This window comes from Heloderma suspectum, chromosome 2, assembly GCF_057233095.1.
Source record: "Heloderma suspectum isolate Gila_16-S chromosome 2, 16-S_ref, whole genome shotgun sequence".
Classification (NCBI taxonomy): Eukaryota; Metazoa; Chordata; class Lepidosauria; order Squamata; family Helodermatidae; genus Heloderma; species Heloderma suspectum.
Genome location: NC_139459.1, coordinates 249,251,061 through 249,263,685, shown reverse-complemented (window position 1 = coordinate 249,263,685; position 12,625 = coordinate 249,251,061).

Below are 12,625 nucleotides of genomic sequence, written 5' to 3'. Positions count from 1 at the left end.
GCACGGCACAATGTACCACTCCACCAGTGCTTAGCATGAAGCAGCATGGTCACTGGTGTTCCAGTGTGCTAGTGTTCCACAATAATATTTATGATGTCCGTATAGATTTCCAGGCACAATTCGATGACTTTAATATCACCTATTCATTTCTTTTTAAGAAAAAAGAAAAGAAAAGAAAAGAAAAGAAAAGAAAAGAAAAGAAAGAAGACTCCGCACAAACTCTGGTTTCTGGGGGTTGGGGAGAATCAATTTACTCACAAGAGGATATCACAGCATTCCATCAAACTGAGCTCATCTTGATGCTCTCCCACACCCTTTCTATTTAAAAATCAGAAATGGGATGGAAGGCACCAGGCTTGAGAATGTGTCACAAAATAATAGAATGTTTCTTTTACGTGTTCAAACTGGCATGATCGCATCCCACAAATTCTGATGGTCCAGATTTCTTATTAAGTTAAGGGCTTGGCTAAAGGGTTTGGTTTGGGGTAAACACAGTCCTTTCTTTTTTTCTGAGTCCACTCTGACAATACATCCCCCCCCCATGTGCTTTTTCTCCTCTCTTTTTCTATGCATACAGGATGAACCGTGATGCTTGAAGGACTTCTCAAAGGCTGGTGCCAGTCCCTCTGCATGCTTGCACTGTGCCACTGCAATGTGAGCGATTCCACATTCTGTTCTACGGACAGAGGTGATCACACTGAAGAATGAAGGCAGGTTGGAGATATGGACGGCTTGCCACATAAAATCAGGCAAATGGTAATCAGATGGGATGGAATTAATCACATTCCGATTCTCACACACGTACACACACACAAATATAAAGCAAATGCCACCATGCTTGAGAGCGAAGCCACCCGCAAAACAAAAAAGGTGGCTGCACCAGAGAAGCGGCTGTAGAGAGAGATTAAATCTGCTGGGGGCGTGGGAGGTGCAGAGGAAGCAACAAGGGAATAAGAAGTCATTGCAAGCATAAAATGGGGTGGGGGGGGATGCTAAGTGTTGAATTCTTCAGATCTGTCCACCTTTCTTTCAGAACCAAGGAGCACGAAATCTTTAAAGCTAGAAAAGCTCAAAAAGAGTTTTCTAATTCAGTCCCTGGCATTGACTGCTGTCTCTTTAGTAGGGGTGTTGAACCTCTTTCGTCCCAAAGGCTGCATTGCATTTTGGAGAAGCTTCCATGGGCCATATTCCAGTAGAGGACAGGGCTCAAAGGCAAAGGGGACAGGGCCCCAAATCGCAAAAAATACCAGCAAATTTTAGCTTCCCGCCAGCAACTGAGCCTTGGGAGAGGCTTAAAATGGGGGAAAGCTGCACAAAAGCCAGGAATCCACTAACCTTTCGGTGGTCAGGGGAAAGGAGGTGGGCCCAGGGGAAGGGAGCGTGACCATCTGAAGAACCCCAGAGGGCCAGATTCAGAACCCAGAAGGGCCAGATTTGGCCCTTGGGCCTGAGGCTCTGCACCCCTGCCCTGTAGGAGCTGTATAGTTAAACCATGACTGCGAGATCCTGATCCAGCCTTTTTTAAAAACAAAAACAAAAAAAGAAGGTAATTCTGTGTTCCAATGGGAACTTCAACCACTTGCTACTCCAGTGAGGACTCTCCCGCCCCTGCCAACATCCACTTGAAACGTCCCACCTGAGATGTTAAAGCCACTGGCTGGGAACCATTTATTTCAACAAGAATGCATTTTTGCTTAACATTTTATTAATTTATTTACAATATTTATATACCTCTCCACATCACAAGATTTCGGAGTGGTGAACAACAAAGGTAAAAGAATAAAACACCAGGTTAAAACAATTAAAACATTTTTTTAAAAAGACAAATTCCAATAAGGTCAAATTTAATAAACCACGGCTGGTCACGCAAGGAAGGCCTCTCGAAGTAACAATGTCTTCAGGAGGTGCCAAAAGGAATCCAACACTGGTGCCTGCCTGACCTCCAAAGGCAGGGAATTCCACAGGGAGGGGGCCACCACCCTGAAGGCTCTTTTCCTGGTGGACTCCAACTGGGCCATGAGTCTACATGGAACCATCAGGACTACGCCCTCTGATGTCCTCAGTGACCGGGCAGGTTGGTAAACAAGGTGCTCTCTCAGGTATCCTGGTCCTAAGTTGTTTAGGGCTTTGGACACTAGTACTAATACCTTAAACCTGGCCCAGTAGCAAATAGGCAGCCAGTGCAGTTCCCTCAGCAGAGGAGTTGCATGCTGAAAAGGGGCAGCTCCTGACAACAGCTGAGCTGCTGTATTCTGCACTAGCTCCAGCTTCCAGACCAGCCTTAAGGGCAGCCCCCCATAGAGCACATTGCAGTAATCCAGTCTTGGGGTTACTAATGCCTGTACCACTGTGGCCAAGCTATCCCTGTCCAGGAGAGGCCGTAGCTGGCGAACCAGCTGAAGCTGGTAAAAGGCAGTAGGAGCCACCATGGCCACTTGGGCCTCTAGTGACTGTGATGGATCTAGGAGTACCCCCAGACTACAAACCTGATTTTTCAGAGGGAGTGCAGCTCCATCCAGAACAGTCAATGAGCCTGTTTCCCAGCCCCAGAACCACTCGCCCACAGGGCTTCTGTCTTGCCAGGATTCAGCTTCAGTTTATTGGCCCTCATCCAGCCCATTACTGAGTCTAGGCCTTGATTCAGGACTTGCACAGCCTCTCCTGATTCAGATGTCACAGGGAGATAGAACTGCATATCATCAGCATACTGATGGCATCTAGATCCAAATCCCCTAATGACCACTCCCAGCAGCTTCATATAGATGTTGAACAACAGTGGGGACAAGATGGTAGCCTGCGGCACCCCATAGCTCAATTGCCAAGGGGCTGAGGAAAAGTCACCCAATGTTACTCTCTGAAATCGGCCCCATAGGTAGGAATGGAACCACTGTAGCACAGTGCCTCCAATACCCATCCCACAGAGTCGATCCAGGAGCATACCATGGTCAATGGTATCAAAAGCCAATGATAGATGGAGCTGAATTAACATTAATGGGCCAGTCCCCATTAACAAACTTTGCTGCCCTGTTTTGGGCCAGCTGAAGTTTCCGGACCGTTTTCAAAGGCAGCCCCACATATAACGCATTGCAGTAATCCAGACGAGAAGTTATCAGAGCATGGATCACTGTAGCTAGGCTATCTCTGTCCATTTCTTACCTTCAGCCTGCCTAACTAGACTTGCCAACTGGAAGGGAGGGGGTGGGGGACAGGCCTATCCTTCTCTTCCACTTTGAATGACAACTGCATAAATGAGCAGGTGAAAGTTTTTACAACACAGAGATAAACATTGACACCTACTCATGTCTGTAGATCAAGGCTGGGCAACTTGTGTCCCTCTAGATGTTTTGGCCTACAACTTCCCATCATCCCTCACCATTGGCTATGCTGGCTAGGAATGATGGGAACTGTAGTCTAAAATATCGGGGGGCACAAGTCCTGTGTATAAATCAAGCTTCTGTTAAAAGCATAGGAGCAAGGGTTTGTCATAAACAAAAACAAACTCTGGCAACCCAAATCCTAATTTGTATTCAAAGGGGAAGTTAGTGCAAACAGAAAATACATCAAATTGTGTGCAGTGGTTTGTGTACCGACAATATACAACAGCCATGTGAACGATGATGGCTTTGTGTGCGTGCATATGCATGCATGCGCACACGTGCATGCATCACATTTAGTAGAGGACACCACAAACACAAGCACTGTGTCCATTAAAATGACTGACAAGGTAAGAGATCATTCTAATCATAGGACAAAGACAGGAGTAACTTATCAGAGGAAAGTTTTTTGATTTGCTGAAGGCTGTTGCAAAAGAACATGACTTCCCCAAAGTTGACAGTCTGAAAGGTATGCCAGTGGGGTAGATGATATACATGTTGTCATGGTTACATTCCCTGATGTAAGAAATGCTAGTAGTAAGAAAACTGGGTAAGTTATGCCAAACTACACCTTCCCTTTTACTGGCTGGCTCTCTGGATAGGAGGGGTGGGCAGCTCTGAGGTGGATGCCGCCTAGGAGGAAGAAGGATGGCTTGGAATTAGGGTGACCATGTTGTGTCCTGCTTGACAGAGGACAGTCCTCTATTTTGGAGAGCTGACAGAAGACAATCCTCTATTTGACGTTGTCCAGTCCAAGTCTGGCTTAAATTCAAAGAACCCCTAGCAGGGAGAGCAACTGGAGTCTTGAAATTGCCCATCAAAACTTAGCACCCGCAGCAGACTGAGCAGGCACACAGGCCACAGTCTTCTCCACTAGGGCAAGATATATTGTATTTCTGTTTGAATGATAGCAATTATTTCCGTATTTCCAGTGACTTCAGTGGAAGTGTTTCAACTTACATCACCCACCACTTTTGCAGATAAAATCAATTGCATCCATTCTGACTTGGATGCCAGAGTTGGCCCAGGTCAGATAGATGTAACTTTGCCTCCTGCTCGTCCAGTTATAATGGATACTTTTCAATTTGTACAGCCCAATCATGTGGACAAGATCCTTGGAGAAGTGAGGCCTACCCCTTTTGTGCTGGAAACTTGCCCTTTCTGGCTTTTAAAAGCAGCCTGAGGGGACCAGCTGAGTGGGTAAGGGCAGTGGCGAACGCCTCTTTACTGTGAAGTATGATTCCATCTTGCCTAAAGAAGGCAGTGGTAAGACCTTTGTTAAAAAAAAAACAACAACAACCCTCCCTGAACCACAGTGTATTGGATGATTTTCAGCCAATCTCCAAAATTCCATTTTTGGGCAAGGTGTAGGGATGTACAAATCCCTTACCTGGTTCCAGTCGGGGCATCCGCTGGGGCGGGGGGGAGGCAATCCATCCCTCCCCCCCGGAATCCTCCCTGGCCAGCCGCAGCCAGACTTCCAGCCACTGCTGCCACGCTGTGGACTCTCAAATGGTGGCCGCTACACCAGCCGCCATTTGCGTCCCTGCCTTAAGCTGTGGTGGGCCATGTAAGTATTTACATAGCCTATCATGGCAAAGAGCAGGGACGCAAATGGCGCCCATTATTCCATTTGTGTCCCTGCTCTTTTTGTGATACGCTATGTAAGTATTTACATAGCCTATCACGAAAAAAGCAGGGACACAAATGGTGTAGGAGGTGCCATTTGCGCCCCTGCTCTTTGCCGTGATAGGCTACATAAATACTTACGTGGCCCATCATGGGCAGGGATGCAAATGGCGACCGCTACGATGGCTGCCATTTCGTTCAGCAGGCCGGCTGTGGAAGGAGGATGACCCAACCCGGAGTATCTGCCGCCAGGTAGGGTCCATCCCGGTGGGATTTCGGGGGGTGGCGGTGGGGGGTAGTCCATTCCGCCACGGACTCCAGGGGGCCGGATTCCAAAGAATCCGGCCTCCCTGGAGTCCGTGGTGGATTTCTCCAACATCCCTAGCAAGGTGCCAGAGTCTGTGGTGGCTTCTCAGCTCCAAGGATTTCTGGATGAGAGGGATTATCTACATCCATTTCAATCTCGCTTCAGACCTGGAATGGGACAGAGACTGTTTTGGTCACCTGGGTGGATGATCTAAGTTGGGAACTGGACAGGGCAAGTGTATCCATGTTAGTTCTGCTGGACATTTCGGCAGCTTTTGATACCATCGACCAGGGTATCCTTCTGAGGTGTCTGTCTGAGATGGGATTGGGAGGCATTGTTAGACAGTGGCTCCGGTCCTTCTCAGAGGAGTGATCTCAGAAGGTGGTGTTAGTCTGTGTGACCATTGGTCTGTTCTGTCCCTCAGGGTTCCATCTTATTCCCATTGCTATTTGACATATACATGAAACTGCTGTGAGAGATTGTCTGGAGATAGGGGGTTCGATGCCACCAGTCTCTCCATCTAAATCCAAGGACGCTGTTCTGGTTCTAAAGCAGCACCTGATGTCTGTAATGGACTGGATGGGGCAAACAAATGGAAGCTTAATCCAGACAAGACCAAAGTCCTTTTGGTGAGTCGAAAGGCAAATCAGGGAACAGAGATTCAATCTGTGCTGGATGGGATTACACTCTCCCTGAAGGCTCAGGCTCACAGTTTGGGTGTACTCTTGGACTCAGAACTGCTCCCATTCCTAGAGATGTCAGGTCCAGCCACAGTCACGCATGCCTTAGTTTCACCTCCTTTGGACTCCTGTTAAATGCTCTATGTGGTATTGCCTTTGAAAGCTGTTCAGAAACTTCAGCTGGTCCAGAATGCGGCGGCCAGACTGTCAACCAGGGCTGGCTACAGGGAAGCTGCAACTCTCTTGTTAACAACCGCTTCACTGGCTACCGGTCTGTTTCTGGGCAGAATTCAAAGTGCTGGTTATGATCTATAAAGCCCTATATGGTTTGGGACCAGGCTACCAGAAAGACCACCTTCTCCCATACAAGTCTGACTGGTTCCTAAGATCTTCTGGAGAGGCCCTTGTTTTGAGACCACTGCCTTCAGAGGCACGTTTGGTGGCAACCCAAGAGAGGGCCTTTTCAGTGGCCGCTCCCAGTTTATGGAACTCCCTCCCAAGGGAGGCTACTTTTGCTCTCTCTTTGATGTATTCCCCTGGCAGGCAAACACTGGTTTATTTAAGAAGGCCTTTAATCTGGAAGTGGGTCTGGTGGGTTGGATGCTGTTTTTAATAATTTGTTAATGTAATTGTTATGTTTGTATTGCATTTGAAAGTATTGTTTTAATTAATTTTATTTTAGTTGGTTCTGTAAGCCACCTTGAGTGCCATTTTTTTTGGTAGAAAGCCAGAGTACAAATACAATAAATATAGTCAGGGCCAGAAATATTGGAACAAAGATAACTGTTTTGGCAGTTGACCTCTGTACACCACCACATTGAAGTTGAAAGGAAACACACCCAGATGGGAGCGAAGTCAGGACTTTCAGCTGTAATGCAAGGGGTTTGACAAAAGTGGGGCACTAACCATTCAGGAAGGACAGCCAGTGGCATTCTCACACACCCATTGTTGGTGGCTCATCAGTAATGGAACGAATGGCTGACAAGCAGCTGCATGTTCAGGTGTGGCCTGTTTCCTGGGTGCCCCATGACCAATCAAGCAGATAAAAGGCCTGGGGGTGGTTCTGAGTGTTACATTTGCATTTGGTAGCTGTTCACTGGAACTCCCAACATGAGGTCCAAAGAGGTGTCCATGTAAGTGAAGGAGGCCATCATTAGGCTGAGGAAACAAAATAAACCCATCAGAGAGATAGCAAAAACAGTGGGAGTGGCCAACACAACAGTTTGGAACATCCTGAAAAAGAAGGAATTAACTGGCAAGCTCAGCAACAGCAAAAGGCCTGGAAGACCATGGAAGACAAGTAAAGTGGATGACCGCAGAATTCTGCTCATGGTGAAGAGGAACCCTTTCACAACATCTAGCCAGGTCAAGAACGCTCTTGAGGAGGTAGGCATGTCACTGTCAACATCTACAGTCAAGAGATGGCTTTAGGACTGTAAATACAGAGGCTTCACAACAAGGTGCAAACCATGCTCAAGAACCGAAAGGCCAGATTAGCCTTTGCCAGCAAACACCTAAAAAGGCCTGCCCTGTTCTGGAATAAGATTCTTTGGACTGATGAAACCAAGATTAACTTGTACCAGAATGATGGGAAGAGAAAAGTATGGAGAAGGAAAGGAACAGCTTATCATCCAAAGCATACCACATCATCTGTCAAACATGGTGGAGACAGTGTTATGGCATGGGCATGTATGGCTGCCAAAGGAGCCGGGTCACTGGTGTTTATTGATGACCTGACTGCTGATAAAAGCAGCAGGATGAATGAATTCTGAAGTGTATAGGGCTATACTTTCTGCTCAGATTCAGCCGAATGCTGCCACACTGATAGGACGCCGTTTCATATTGCAGATGGATAATGACCCAAAACGTACAGCAAAAGCTACCCAAGACTCTCCAGGCAAAGCAGTGGGATGTTCTTCAATGGCCAAGTCAGTCACCTGATCTCAACCCAATAGAGCATGCTTTTCACTTACTGAAGACAAGACTGAAGGCAGAAAGACCCACAAACAAGCAGCAGTGGAAGGCAGCTGCAGTAAAGGCCTGGCAAAGCATCTCAAGGGAGGAAACTCCACATTTGGTCATGTCCATGGGTTCCAGACTTCAGGCAGCCATTGACTTCAAAGGATTTTCATCCAGGTATTAAAGGCGATCCTTAAGTTTGAAACAATGTTGGTTTGTTCCATTACTTATGACTCTGAGCCACCAACGATGGAGGTGTGTGTATGCCACTGGCTGTCCTTCCTGAATGGTTAGTGCCCCACTTTTGTCAAACCCCTTGAATTACAGCTGAAAGACCTGACTTTGCTCCCATCTGGGTGTGTTTCCTTTCAACTTCAATGTGGTGATGTACAGAAGCCAACTGCCAAAACAGTTATCCTTGTTCCAATATTTCTGGCCCTGATTGTAAATGAATACATTTTGTTGGTGCAACATTGCACCATTCCTGGGACAGGATCACATCTAAGCAGCCATTACTGTCCCCATGTCTCTTGGCTCTTCACAGGCAATGTGGTAACCTTCCAGCAGATGCAGAGGCAAAGACGTCCCTCCCTCACATTGCAATTCAGACCTTAAGTGAGACCTACAGCCTGGCAATTGGTAAGATTTCAGTGTGCAACTCCTTTGCTGAGGGAACTGCACTGGCTGTCTGTTTGCTACTGGGCCAGGTTTAAGGTATTAGTTGTTGTTGTTTATTCAGTCAGTCGCTTCCGACTCTTCGTGACTTCATGGACCAGCCCACGCCGGAGCTTCCAAAGCCCTAAACAACTTGGGACCAAGATACCTGAGAGAGCATCTTCTTCCTTATCAATCTGCCTGGTCACTGAGGTCATCAGAGGGCATGCTCCTGGTGGTTCCACATGGACCCATGGCCTGGCTGGAGTCCACCAGGAAAAGAGCCTTCAGTGTGGTGGCCCCCTCCCTGTGGAACTCCTTGCCTTTGGAGGTCAGGCAGGCACCAATGTTGGGTTGGGTTCCAACGCCTCTTGAAAACATTGTTATTTCATGAAGCCATCCTTGAGTGACCAGTCGCGGTTTATTACATTCGGCCTTATCAGAACTAGTAGTATATTTTTAAAATGTTTTAATTGTTTTTACCTGGTGTTTTATTCTTTCATCTTTGCTGTTCACCACTCCGAAATCTTTTGATGTGGACCAGTATATAAATATTGTGAGTGAATGAATGAATGAATGAATGAATGAATAAAATATCAGCTGTTCTTCCTATGTGGGACTATTCCTAACCTACCTCGTTAATTTGTTGCGTGATGGTAGTATGGGGAGGGCTGTGTACGTCACCCAGCACTCCTTGGAAGAAAGGTGGGCCAAAGCTGCAATAATCAGTGGGCAATATCCTAGCACCTGTGCTATCATTGGGCATCTTCCCTTTCTTCTTTCACAAACATGTAATGAAATGTCAAAGCGCCTGCTTCACTATATTTTCTGCGTCAATCATGGACAACCAACACTGCATTCTGAGCTGCTTTCCATGGCTGATCTCATTGCCATGGATACTGCTGCTACTGCCGACTACAATCGTTCCGGTATTATTTCCGGATTTCCTCACATGTGCCCATTTTTATGTATATAAAAGAATAGAATTTAATTTTCAAGCAGATGCTGTTTACAGAAAACGACTGTGAGGAGTCTGTCTTTGCTTGGGGTTATGCTTTAGCAGCACTGCCTTCGGTTTTCTTGTAATTACTTTGTATCATCTAATTTTTATTTAGAAGTCTGCTATTGGATCCCTCTTTCAAACAGCAGCATGCAAAACTCTTGGAGAAATGCCAATTTTTAAAAATCTACTTTCATATTTATTTATTTTCAGATTGAAAACGTGCCTTCTTGGTAGCTGAGCAGGAATGTTTGAAAGGCAACTCTCTCCCTTAATATCTGTTCTCTTTCTTCAGTGAAAGAATGGCCTATAATCATCTGGATTAGGCCAATGCTGATAGCTGCCTGCAACTCCTAGCCTTTGCTTATGTATTAGCTCTACAAAATAGTCCAGGGAAGTCGGGGAATGAATATAATTTGAGTTGCAGTCTAGCTGGATTGACCCACTTTTCTAGGAGGGAAAAGCAAACTGGCGGCCATGAATACAGCTAGAATGAGTCACTGTGACGCTCTTAGAGTTATCCGTATATCTGACTCAAATCCACACAAAAACAGGAACTGGCAGGTATGACAGAACATTTTCCTCCTTCCTTTGTCTCCACAGTCACTCACCTTGAGCATCAGGATCATTGCTAGAAGTTCTATGACCAGGCTCCACCATCATCTTAGTCCTGTCACTTCAGGTCAATCCATTACCCATGTGATTAATAACTTAAAAAGTACAGTATTCAGAAATGCAGCTGGCAATGCTAATGATGTTTGTTTGTTTATTTATTTAATATATTTATATACAGATGTCCCATAGTCATGGGAGTCTGATGAGGGGTAGAGTCTAACAGACTACCCCCCCCATCTGGCCTCATGGACCCTGCTCAGTGAGCTATGGGGTGCTGGAGGACCCAGCCTGCGAGTGCTCTGGAGCTTGGCAAGTGGCTGGGAGTGCTGCCAAAGACTTGTCCTGCCTCCGCCAGCTGTCAAAGACACCCTTCACAACCGGTGTGGGCAGGAAGAGCCTCGGGGTGCCTCAGCACTCTAGCCCTGACCTCCTCAGGAGAAGGCCAGAGTAGTGTGCTGGGGGGTGGCTGCACCAAGACCCGTCCTGCCTCCACCAGCTGTCAAAGAAGCCCTTGACAACTGGTGTGGGCAGGAAGGGCCTCAGCAGCACCACAGCACTCTAGCCCTGGCCCCCTCCCAAGGACAAGGCTGGAACGCTTGGGGGGTGACCACACCAAGGACTCTGGCAGTCAAGCCCTTGTGTGCATAAAGCACAATGGCTTAATTGCTGGAGCCCTTGGTGCAGGGAGGAGGGGCGGCTCGTGCGGTTCGGTAGGCAGGCAGGGCGAGCAGGGAGGCTGGCCGAGCATGTCCAGACCATGTGAGTGGGGAGGCAGCTCGTCGAGCTCCCCCGCACCCCAGATGGAGATGGGTCCATCCATCTCTAGTTGTCCATATTTGAAAAATATCTCCAAGTGGTTTTGTTATAATTATGTTTCTCCATGCAATGCAGAATTCACCCATTCTATTTCAAACAACTTTGGGCCATAGTCCTGGCCAGAGCCTGCTCTGGGCCTGTCTCAGCATGGGGTTAACTAACCTGCTTTACCATGACGACAGTTCAGAATGCCTTCTTATAGCTTGCCATATTTGGCATGGATGCATCTTCAGCTAACCTCAGCAGCAAGACAAATTGCTCTAGAGACAAGCAAGCTCCATGCCAGGCAGTGTGCGGAACATATTATAAGCCCAATAAAGAGAGCAGCTGATTAGTTATAAATCTGCTGTGTTTTATTGTATACATAAATTTAAAGCCTACAGTGAAAGGTTTGGTTCCTGCAGAAGGCATCGCTTTTTCCTGCTTCAGTAAGATCCCATTTTCTTATGTGTTTCTCTGATCATAAAACTTTATGAAAATGACACCTGTGGCCCATCGGTTTCCTGAGCATGCATCAACGGGGAATCGATTTTCACACCACCAGCAGTGCTGAAGACACAACAACAGGCTGATGCACTTCTAGTCTGCCTTGCTCATCAGCATTAGTAAAATCTCACCGGATGGCTCTGATTCCAGAATCTTTATTGCTAGGGAGATGATGAGCAGCTTGAAGCAGAAAGCACAGCTTGATGTTCTTGCTCCATGTCGCTCGCACAATGCCGACAGTTTGAGAGAAATCCAGTTTTGACTTGTCTGCTGAGTAAATACACTGTATAAGTTTCGAAGGGAGAATAAAACTACAGCCTGATCCAGTCTTATCCTTTTCAGGCACTTGTTTAAAGAGTACATGTTTTAAAGGAAGGAATTTCCAATTAGAAGGATGCGGGGAACATGTTTTCTAGCTCATTTTTGTGTCTCCTTTCAGATTTAGCTAGTGCTTCGTCTTACATCAAAACACAGCATGACATCTCCTTGACTAGTGATGGCAAAACGGGGGGAGGGGGGACCCACACACACGCATTCTGCTCAGCTAATATCCAGAGTATGACAGATTGTTTATTCCAGCTTAATACAAAATGTGTATAAACTCAAGTATAAGTGATTTTCATGAAAGAAGAATCCTAGGTTATGATTATAATCTGAGAGAATAATTGCTTCCCAAAGTTCTGCTCCCTAATTTATATAATGACAGGAGGAACCATTTTTGTTTTTTATTGGGGGCTTTCCCTTACCAGCAATGTGTCATTTGAGGGGTCTGTTTAAGCTCAGAGTTTTTTTAAAAAAATACCTAATTTTAAAAGTATTTTCTATTCAAAATTGTGTATTTATTTATTTTAGGCCAAAAAGACCCCTCAAGGCAGCTTACAATCATAAAATATCTAAAAAAAGAAAGATCTGGCCATTGGGATCTAGCAGGGGATCCTGTTATGGGGAAGTAGTAGCCATATCTAGGGATGCTGAAGAAATCCACAATGGATTCAAATCAGGAATCCGACCTGTGGGTTCCACAGTAGACAGACACAGACTGTTTCTGAGCCACATGGATTCCATGGGGAGATTCGTGCTAATTCGCATTAGCACTAACTAATGC